Genomic DNA, 9,164 nt, shown 5'->3' on the forward strand with positions numbered 1-9,164 from the left:
TGAGGAAGACACTAGTATTTCTCCTATTTCAGAGATGTGAAAACAGATTGAGGTAAACTTGGTTTCCTAAGACCACAACCAATTTCAGCCTCAGCAGAGGGGAAACCATGATGACACCACTTAATAATGACGCGTTAGATTTATGTTGTGCTTCATATTAAATTTACTTTTGAGTTATTGATGACTATAGAAAAAAACAAAAAATATGAAGAAGTAAATAGCTCATCTTGAATCACAGAATCAGAATAATGCTCTAGGGGATGAATAATTTCTCCTCTACTCTCTTAGGGTCTCTGCATGGTCCTATGTATTTAACTGACAGAAAACAGATTAACAGGATTAACAGGAGAAAACATACAAGTTTTGGGGCACCTGGGTTAAGCATTTCCCCTTGGCTCAGGTCATGATCCTGGGGTCCTGGAATGGAGCCCCACGTCAGGCTCCCTCTTCAGCAGGGAACCTACTTCTCTCTCCTGCCTGCGTCTCCCCCTGCTTATACACACACACTCTCTCTCTGTCAAATAAATAAAGTCTTAAAATGAAAAAGAAAAGAGGGATCCCTGGGTGGCGCAGCGGTTTAGCGCCTGCCTTTGGTCCAGGGCGCGATCCTGGAGACCCGGGATCGAATCCCATGTCGGGCTCCCGGTGCATGGAGCCTACTTCTCCCTCTGCCTATGTCTCTGCCTCTCTCTCTCTTGTTCTCTCTGTGACTATCATAAATAAAAAGTAAAAAAAAAAAAAATTAAAAAAAAAAAAAAGAAAAGAAAGCATATGAGTTTTAATTATATCTTCTTTACATGCACCTGGCAATCTTCACAAGAAAAGTTAAGACCCAAAGAAGCAGAATTGAATGCTTATATACTGAGTTGGACAAAGAATACTGAATTGTGAAAACGTGAGTAGGCAAAGGGGTTTGGGCTGGGGCAGTTGAATGAATGAAGTGACTAGAAAGATAGGGGTTAGGTTAACAAGGTTGGTTTGTACAGATTTACCTTGGCCTCGACCTCATGCCCTTGGTGACAAGAATTTCTCTTTCCTTCTGATATAGGAGGATATCTTTCACATGGGAATTTTATCTCTTACTTTTAAGAAAAAGAAGGAGAATCAGAATGTCCTTCCTGCAGTTGCTATTTTTCAAGTGCTTCTGACTCAAAATAGTATGCTAGAGTAGCATATTTTTGGGTGCTATATTCTGAATTCCTTCAATACAATCAGTAACTACTTATTTGACCAACTATATCACTGACTATACTTTGAGGATAAGAGTAGAGAAATGGGTGGTGTTGACGCAAGACATCTAAAACATCAATTCTCATAATAATAAGTAGATAACTATCAAAAAGAGCAATACAGATATATTAGAAACCTGGAGGTAAATACTAAAAGAAACAGCTAAAAGGATTATCATTGATTTAAAAATATTACTGATTTAAAAAATAACTGATTAAGAGAATGGGATGTTAGGCTTTTACAGATATTATAAAACAACTTTCAGTTATGCATAGTATTAATCACATTTCTATTTTGAATGTGCCACTGAATTGTTTGGTAACAGCTACTAGGTACTTACTGTAGAAAACATAACATTTTTGCTGTACAAAAATTGATAAATTCTTGGTTATTTTTCACAAGTACTGCCCAAATATACATATCTATATCTATATCTATATCTATATCTATATCTATATCTATATCTATATCTATGTCTATCTATATACCATGGATCAATTTTTGTGCAATTTATCATTTGCTATTTGAAATTGTTGGGGAAGAAAATTTTTTCCTGAATCCTTTTTGATTTTGTACTTGGGGGCCTGCAATTTAAACAGACAGGTTAGCAAGAGGGAAAAACAAATTTGTGCATGTACATGTGCACAGGAGTTCACAGAGAAGTGTGACCCAAGAATGTGGTTAGATTTTGGAGTTTAGATGCCATCTTAATAGGGGGTGGGGAGGAGCAGAGGGTAACTTATGGGAGAACATATGACTTACAGGAGAAATGAATGGCCCTTAGGAGAATAGGAGGAATATATGATATGATAGTTTTATGACAATGTCTCTTTTGGTGATTTCTTATCCAGGTGCTGACTTGTGCTGATTCCTTGTCTTTGGTAATGAGTTAATCTTCCCCCATTGTGAAACTCCTTGGAAGGGGATTCAGGACAGTTGAATTTTTTTGGGAAGCTTTGCTTTTAGGTAAATAAAGGGAATGGGCAGCCTGGGTGGCTCAGGGGTTTAGCGTCACCTTCAGCCCAGGGTGTGATCCTGGAGACCCAGGATTCAGTCCCACATCAGGCTCCCTACATTGAGCCTGCTTCTCCCTCTGCCTGTGTCTCTGCCTCTCTCTCTCTCTCTCTCTCTCTCTCTGTGTGTCTCTCATGAATAAATAAATAAAATCTTAAATAAAGAAAAGAAAAGAAAAGAAAAGAAAGGGAATGGAGAATTAATGGGTCGTCCTACAGCCATTAGTTTTCAAATTTCTTCAGCTCAAAATAATCTTTATACCACTGGGGCATAGTCTGGACCCCTTAAAAATTAATGATAAAAAAGTAACATAAATGTATATTTAAGTTTCCTGTATATGCATAGTAAATTCTTGAGAGATATATAAGAAACTCATAACAGTGGTTACTTCTGAGGAGACGGTATCTGGGTCTTTAAGGAAAAGGAATGGGATAGACATTTTTCACTGTTTTCTATAGTCAATCTTCATTATTCACATTCTTCATAAAACTGAATTTGCCCAGTTACTAAAATTAAATTGTAAACTCCATATTAAAAAGCAATTCATAGAAACCACAGCAAAGTAAATCCATGGAATGGAGCTCTTCTACTGGACTACATGACATCCCCCAATATTATGCGGACATACTAGTGTACTGTGCATTAAGCCAGCACATATTCATGCAGAAAGAAAATGACAGCAGGTAACTATTAGAGCAGCCATTTATGTGAGCCCAAGTTGAAGTTCTGACAGACCAATTATGAAAAGTGACATATTTACAGGATGCCAATCTGTCAAATAAATGGAGACTAATTTTTTTTTAGAAAGCAATTCAATATGGTTCTTTTGAATTCATTTGCAGACATGTGCAAAGTGAGCAAAATTTTTGAGTCTTTCTACATACACATTCCCGAGGTTGAACAAGATGATGTGCTGCCTTCTTGTTTCATCTTTCATTGTAAACAAGTGTTCTTTTGGTGGTCTATTTAGTATCATGTTTTTGCATTGTTGTGCCTTTTTCTTGTGTGTGTGTGATTTTGCTGTTTTAAATGGATAGTACTCGGCAGCCCCGGTGGCGCAGCGGTTTAGCGCCGCCTGCAGCTCGGGGTTTGATCCTGGGGACACTGGATTGAGTCCCACATCAGGCTCCCTTTATGGAGCTTGCTTCTGCCTGTGCCTCTGCCTCTCTCTCTCTCTCTCTCTGTCTCTCTGTCTCTATGAATAAATAAATAAAACCATTTTAAGAAAATGGATAGTGCTGAAGTGCTATCTAGTGCTACTAAACATAAGAAAATTGTGGTGTTCCTTCTAGGGAAAATCACGGTATTATTTGCACATAATTACTGCAAATAATGAGAACTGGCTACTATATATACTGACAGGGTTCAGAACATACTATCCCAAAATACGGCATCTTGGCATGTTGAATATTTTAAGTTGAAGGAATTGGAGAAATAGCAGGTACAGGAAGGATTCTCTTATCTGTCCTGTTTCCCCTGAACTGGTTCATAGATACAGCAGGTGACAGGGCTCTGACCTCTTTCTTTTCCTCTGAAGCATGTCATAAGACCCTCATGTGAGAGGTGCTCTCCCTGTACCTAAAGGAAAGGAGTATCCTTATCTCCAAAGACAAAGAGATGCCAAGAGAAATCCAAATGAACAGGCCTTTGTAAGATTCCCATGGTTTGGTACCTTTAATTTATACATGGATTTTTGTTCTATCATATTTTTCCGAGATTTTCCATTTTTCACCAAATGTAGTATAAAAACAGTCACGTTTATTTCTTCTGGTCTCCATTTCCTTATGAAGGCTCCCTGTCATAGAAAACTTATGTTAAATAAATCTGAATGTTTTTCTATTTTTTTTTTAAAGAACAATCTATACTTTACTTATTCATGAGAAACACACAGAGAGAGAGAGAGAAAGAGAGAGGGAGAGAAAGAGAGAGAGAGAGGCAGAGACATAGGTAGAGGGAGAAGCAGGCTCCATGCAAGGAGCCCGATGTGGGACTCAATCCAGGATCACACCCTGGGTCAAAGGCAGGTGCTAAAACACTGAGCCACCCAGGGATCCCCTTTTTTTCTATTGTTAATCTACCTTTTGTGGCTCCAGCTACAGGTTCTAGGAGGGTAGTAGGAAAAAGATTTTTTTTCCCTCCCCTATAATACTTTTTGATTTTTGAGCCATATGAATGTATTAGCTATACTAAAAAAATAAAATAAAATAATAAATAAATAAATAATCCCAGGAACTGATAGCTACCTGAATATTATAAAATTTTAACTTACTGTTTTATTAAAGCAATCTCATTCATTAATTATCTTTATCTCAAAAAAATTATCTTTATCTCAGTGAAGTAGAAAGGAAAAAGAACAAAATCCAGGTGAAAGTATAGATGTAAAATGTAGGAAAGAGAGAGGGAAGAAGGAAAGGAAATTTTTGAATAATATGTTCCTTTAAATTGTATTTTTTTTTAAAGATTTTGTTTATTTATTCATGAGAGACAGAGAGAGAGAGAGACAAAGACATAGGCAGAGGGAGAAGCAGGCTCCCTGCAAGGAGCCCAATGTGGGACTCGATCCTGGATCCCAGGATCACTCTCTGAAACCAAAGGCAAACGCTCAACTGCTGAGCCCCACCCAGTCATCCCCCTCTTTAAATTTAATAGAAGTTTTAAAATAGTTTCTACAAGTGTTAGATTTCCGCTACTGTGAAAGAATTATTAGGACATAGTTTTACTTCTAAGTCTTATAATATGCTGGTCATTCATTTGCATTCATCCATTGCTTGTATTTTTTCTTTCAATAGTGACAAACTACTATAAGCAGGCAGTGTGTTATGTTCTAAGTACAAAGTGATAAGTAAACAAGTGATGATTTCTGCCCTCATTGAGCCTATCATCTAACAAAGGAGAGAGATGTTATACAAATAAGTATATAAATATATATAATTATAATTTGATATAAGGTTATGAAAGAAAAGCACTGGATTCAATGAGAGTCAAAGGTGAAGAAACAATTTACATGAGAAGATGGGTTATTGAAGGCCTCTCTAAGGAAATGACTTTTTTTTTTTTTAAGATTTTATTTATTATTTATGAGAGACACAGAGACACAGACAGAAGGAGAAGCAGGTTCCATGCCGGGAGGCCAAAGCGGGACTTGATCCCAGGTCTCCAGGATCACACCCTAGACTGAAGGTGGCGCTAAACCGCTGAGCCACCCAGGCTGCCCAGGAAATGACATTTGAGTTACAGCCACAAGGATGAGTAGAAGTTATTGGAAGAGTGTGGTGGGAAAATATCCCGGGGAAAGAGAATAACATTTGTAAAGGCCTTAATAGAAGAAGTGCTTCAAAAAATGAAGGAAGGCCAGTATGGATTAGTGCATAGCAGATGACAAAAACTGACTCCAAATGAGATAGGTTGGGCCTCAACCTACATATTCTAGGATATGTAGAATTTAATAGCCAATGTTATGGAATTTGTGTTTTATTTCAGGTGTAATGGGAGCTGTTGAATGCTTTCAATTGAGAAATATATCAAGTTAATATTTGTAAATGATCACTTTGGCTGTTGGTTGGAGAATGAATTGATGGTTGGGGAGGGGGCAGGCATCAGCAAAGACACATTGATTCATCTTGAGTCATTTTTTTTCTTTTCTTTAAAGACTTATTTATTTATTTGAGAGAGAGAGAAAGAGAATGAGAGAGATCACAAGCAGTTGGCAGGGGCAGAGGGAGAGAAGCAGCCTCCCTGCTGAACTGGGAGCCTGACTCAGGACTCCATCATGGAATCATGACGAGAGCTGAAGGCAGACACTTTTTTTTTTTTTTAATTTTATTTATTTATGATAGTCACAGAGAGAGAGAGAGAGAGAGGCAGAGACATAGGCAGAGGGAGAAGCAGGCTCCATGCACCGGGAGCCCGACGTGGGATTCGACCCCGGGTCTCCAGGATCGCGCCCTGGGCCAAAGGCAGGCGCCAAACCGCTGCGCCACCCAGGGATCCCTGAAGGCAGACACTTAACCAACTGAGCCACCCAGTCGCCCTTTCTTTACCTTTATTATTATTTTTTAATATTTTACTCATTTATTCACGAAAGAGAGAGAGAGGCAGAGACACAGGCAGAAGGAGCAGCAGGCACCATGTAGGGAGCCCCATGCAGGACTCGATCCCAGGACCCCAGGATCATGCCCTGGGCAGGAGGCAGATGCTCAACCACTGAGCCACCCAGGCCATCCCCTTTCTTTACCTTTATTATCCAGTTAAAAGATTTGTCAACTTTTACTCTATAATGACTCACAGATTTGCTCCTTGTTTGTTTTTCTTTTTCTTTTTTCACAGCTGCTAAAGTTGTCCAGGTTTTTTTTTTTTTTTTTTTTTTTGTCCGTGGTTTTATAGTTTTATATCATCTCACATACTTACTATCATATTTTCTAGCTGGTATCCTTTTTATTTTATCCAAATCATCCTCATATATTGTTCCAGAATGTTTGTTCTTTTATTTTTTGTTTTAAACTTTAAATCCATCCATCCATCCCTGGGTGGCGCAGCGGTTTAGCGCCTGCCTTTGGCCCAGGGCGCGATCCTGGAGTCCTGGGATCGAATCCCACGTCGGGCTCCCGGTGCATGGAGCTTCTCCCTCTGCCTGTGTCTCTGCCTCTCTCTTTCTCTATCATGAATAAATAAATAAAATCTTAAAAAAAATAAACTTTAAATTTTTTTAAAAAGCTGTTTATTTCTATAAGTTTGAAATTACTTATTTCCCTTTATGTTGCATATAGAATATATGTATATATAGAATAAAGATCTTCGTTAAATATTTCCTTACTCTTTTTTTAGTTGAAGGGTTCTTTACCAGGGATCCAGTGTCCATGGATAGAATTCAGAGAATTTCTTTTTTTTTTTTTAAAGATTTTATTTATTTATTCATAGGGACATAGCTAGAGAGAGAGGCAGAGACACAGGCAGAGGGAGAAGCAGGCACCATGCAGAGAGCCCGACGTGGGACTCCATCCCAGGACTCCAGGATCATGCCCTGGGCTGCAGGCGGCGCTAAACCGCTGCGTCACCCGGGCTGCCCAATTCAGAGAATTTCTGTGGAAAAAATTACATCTTTATTTTCACTAGCCTCTAACTGAAAGTTACCATTTTCTTCAATTTGAAATATAGTCCATAAACAATAATATTAGCAATATTTGTAATTTTATCACCAAAAGAAAAGTCAGATATTTATATATATAACATCATAATTTCTGCAGACATCTTTCAAGTAATATTTACACTTGTCACTACTTCAAATTTAAGGTAGTGATTAATTCTTTTTTTTATTATTATTATTTTTTAGTTATTAATTCTTGTTAAAAGAAATGTATGTATTAGTGGCACAAATATATATTTTAATATTTTAATGACTGTATTTCAATAAAATTGGTTTCCTTTGTATTCCTATATATTTTATTTTATGTATTTAAAAACATTATTTTGAGAAGGTGTTTATAGGCCTCACCAGACTTATGAAAGTTAAGACCTACCCAAGTTTTTGTTCCATTTACAGTACTTGAAAAATTGTGTGCAAAATAAAAACTAAAGAATAATCAGTTAAATATTTTTTAATAAACACTTTCATTTTCCTTCTTATTTTTTTTAAGTAAGCTCTGTGCCCAATATGAAACTTGAACTCACAACCCTGAGACCAAAAATCTCATGCTCTATGGACTAAGTCAGTTCTTGACTAAGTTTCTTTTTAAAGATTGTATTTATTTATTCATGAGAGACACACACAGAGAGAGGCAGAGACACAGGCAGAGGGAGAAGCAGGCTCCATGCAGGGAGCCCAACGCAGGACTCCATTCTGGGAGTCCAGGATCAGGCCCTGGGCCAATGGCAGGCTCTAGACCACTGAGCCACCCAAGGATCCACTAAATATTTTTTAATTACAGTGTTTTTCTACACTTTTTTAAAAAAGATTTTATTTATTTATTTGAGAGAGAGCAAGAGAGCACAATTGCGGGGCGCGGAGGGGAGGTAAAGGGAGAGGGAGAAGCAGACTCCCTACTGAGCAAGGAGCTGGATGTGGGGCTTGATCTCAGGACCCCGGGATCATGACCTGAGCCGAAGGCAGACACTTAACCAACTGAGCCATGAGGCTCAGTTTCTCTACACTTTAGATGGTAGTTTTATATTATGTTCCTGTTTTTACAGTTAGCAATTCTTGCTCTTTAAAATGTTCTTTATGGGGGATCCCTGGGTGGCTCAGCGGTTTGGCACCTGCCTTTGGCCCGGGGTGCGATCCTGGAGTCCCGGGATCGAGTCCGGCGTTGGGCTCCCGGCATGGAGCTTGCTTCTCCCTCCTCCTGTGTCTCTGCCTCTCTCTCTCTCTATGTCTATCATAAATAAATAAATAAATCTTTTTTTAAAGATTTATTTACTTATCATAAATAAATAAATAAATCTTTTTTTTTTTTAAGATTTATTTACTTATTTATTTATAATAGACATAGAGGGAGAGAGGCAGAGACACAGGAGGAGGGAGAAGCAGGCTCCATGCCCGGACTCCAGGATCCCGCCGCCGGCCAAAGGCAGGCGCCAAACCGCTGAGCCACCCAGGGATCCCCAATAAATAAATCTTTAAAAAAATGTTCTTTATGGGGGCCCCTGGGTGGCTCTGTTGGTTGAGCATCTAACTATTGGTTTCAGTTCAGGTCATGATCTGGGGATAGTGAGATTGAACCCCGCATGGAGCTCTGGGCTCAGTGGGGAGTCTACGTGAGGTTCTTTCCCTCTTCCTTTCCCTTCCCTTCTGCCTCTCCTCTAGCTCATGCACACACCCTCTCCATCTCTCTCTCAAATAAATAAATAAGTACATAAATATCTTTAAAAAATTATTTATGGAGAAGGAACCAAATATAGTGAAATTAGTTTAAGTTCATTTAAGA

At 38.5% G+C, this 9,164-nt stretch overlaps 1 long non-coding RNA gene across 2 annotated transcripts in view; it reads left to right on the forward strand.

Moving 5' to 3' along the window:
• The window catches only part of LOC112664003 (uncharacterized), a 41,903-nt gene that overhangs the window by 24,307 nt on the left and 8,432 nt on the right, over positions 1 to 9,164 (forward strand). Inside the window, exons 3-4 of one of the 2 annotated variants that reach the window (XR_003139460.3) lie at positions 821 to 895; positions 2,082 to 2,196. This is a non-coding gene — a long non-coding RNA (uncharacterized LOC112664003). The remainder of the gene's footprint in view (positions 1 to 820; positions 896 to 2,081; positions 2,197 to 9,164) is intronic. The other variant, XR_003139461.3, reaches the window with a different exon arrangement.

The sequence above is a fragment of the Canis lupus genome, chromosome 17 (assembly GCF_003254725.2).
Source record: "Canis lupus dingo isolate Sandy chromosome 17, ASM325472v2, whole genome shotgun sequence".
NCBI classification, from domain to species: Eukaryota; Metazoa; Chordata; class Mammalia; order Carnivora; family Canidae; genus Canis; species Canis lupus.